The 2,658-nt window shown below is 33.3% G+C and overlaps 1 protein-coding gene across 5 annotated transcripts in view; it reads right to left on the bottom strand.

The window, feature by feature from the left end:
- Nucleotides 1-2,658, bottom strand: part of LOC106879847 (AP-3 complex subunit delta-1) — a 56,718-nt gene that overhangs the window by 52,308 nt on the left and 1,752 nt on the right. The window lies entirely within an intron of this gene.

A 2,658-nucleotide genomic window follows, 5' to 3' on the forward strand; every position in this document is an offset into this window, starting at 1 on the left:
GAAATGTCTATTTTATTCTGAATTTTAAGAAAGAGCTAACATATAAATTTAAAATGATCTACATATCGAATGTAGTAGACCTTGGTCAACGTTCGGAAAAAGTCGATTTAAAGAGAAATTACTCAACAATCGTGGATGTTATGAGTGACTTTTCACACACACACACACACACACACACACACACAGAGGAGCAAGCATTCAAGCTGACGAGGTAGATCGCCTCAACACCGTGGCTCGACGCGCTAGAAATAACAGCGAAATCTCCCCCAATTTCACATCTTATAAACGGAAGCGTATACATATCGGACTAGGGGATTCCAAAGATATATGTTCTATCTAAAAAAAAAGAGAATAAAAAAAAACTAAAGAGACGGGTTGGTTAGTTGGTCAGAGCTGGAACGCCTTTGAATATAGATCCGTGCGATGAGGGCTGACCTAAGGCGAAACTACTACGAAATGTAATTTTTGAAGACGTTGGCTGCTTAATATGCTATTCTATGTTTTCAGATATGTTAGCACTAGTGTATACATTATAGATATATACATATACATTCACACAGATAATATAATGAATTATATAACACACACACACACATACATACATATGTGTACACATACACATATAATATACGTACAGACAATCTGTATTTTTTTCTCTCAGATTTTCAATATAAGCCGGTTACTAAGCCGAGTTGGATAAAGTCGATATCCTTCATTCATATATACACATCTACATATATACATATATACACATACATCTATGCAAATGTACACATATATACATATATAAATATATATACACACACATATACACATCTATTTATATATATATACATATACATATACACATCTATCTATCTATATTATATATATATATATATATATATATATATATATATACGTACATATATATGTACACACATCTATCTCCATAAATATATATACACACACACACACATATACACGCACACGTATATATACATCTACATATATACAAATACATGTATATACATCTACATATTTACATACACACGTATATACATCTACACATATACATACACATGTATATACATCTACACACATATATATATACATCTACATATATATATACATACATCTATATATATATATATACACACGTGTATAGATACACATATATATATATATACATCTGTATGAACATGCACAGATATATATATATATATACACACACCTGTAGACACATACACATATATATACATCTGTATATTCATACATATATATTCATATATACACATATATACATCTTTATTTACATATATGCACATATATATACATCTGTATATACATATATATATACACACATATATACCTACATCTATTCAGATATATATACATCTATACACATGTATACAAACATCTATACATGTATACATAGATGTTTACATGTATATGTACACATACATGTCTACATATGCATATGTATGCATACATGTCTGCATATATATGTATATATATATATATATATATATATACTCCTATACATATGTACATACACATCTGTACATATATGCACACACATCTATACATGCATGAGGCAAACCTACCACTTATCTATTCATATATATATACCCACACGGTCTCAAATTTGTGTTGATGTCATATGAAATACGGACTGTGACACAGAAACATAGACAGCAGGGCGAAGAGACCAGCAACTACCTTGACCAAGTTTGTAATCATGAAACCAACAACATGATTAGGATATCTAATGAACTTGAGGAGAGATATGAAAAATAAATTGGACCAGTTCACTGAGAAGAGAGTACTACATGGGTACTTAGCACGTAAAACGCAAACTATGGAAGGGATTGCTCATGTCAAAAGCTTGACATATAAGTACCGACAAGTTTATGACATCTCACTTTGAAGGCCACATCCATACAATCCCCAAACAAGATATTCCCACCAAGTACCTTCTACATAAAAGGCAGAAAACGTTGACAGACGACAAATATAGGCTTTGCAAGACTAAGATTGAAGACATCAACCACATTTATTGTTAGATATTAATTTGGCAGAGAGAATGTCTTGCGGATATTATCTTCCCATAAGGCATGATGCGGTGACCAGAACAGTCTGGGTTGGACCATATTGAGACAGACCGATGGTCAAAAGAATATTGGTGGAACTTGAAAATTAAAACAGCCACCAAGTTAAAGCACAACCGGCGAGATATATCGTTGAGTGGGGACCACAAAGAAAAGGTACTGTTGTGGGAATCAGCTGCCTTCTGGTCACGAATGTGGTTAGAAAAAGACAAGGGTTTGAGGACGTGTACAGATCATTGATAAGGGATTTGCAAATCCAGTACCCAAGATACATTTTCAGATTCATACCTATTATTATGGAAGCAACTGGATACGTATCAGTCCGTCTGGAGCAAAATATGGCTGATCTTGGAATCTTGGCGAGAGAATTGCAAATCCTGAATTCAGATGCTACAAAATGATCGTAATACCTGGGGCTATAAAATCTCTAAGATCTTCCTTATGATTTAAAGGATGACGGTTAAATCTAGATACTTTTCTTCACAACCATGCTACCAAGTACGGGGGGGGGGCGGTCAAAATTTACTCTCAATTAAAAAGAGAAAGAGAACATACACACACACACACA

This window comes from Octopus bimaculoides, chromosome 23, assembly GCF_001194135.2.
Source record: "Octopus bimaculoides isolate UCB-OBI-ISO-001 chromosome 23, ASM119413v2, whole genome shotgun sequence".
Taxonomy (NCBI): domain Eukaryota; kingdom Metazoa; phylum Mollusca; class Cephalopoda; order Octopoda; family Octopodidae; genus Octopus; species Octopus bimaculoides.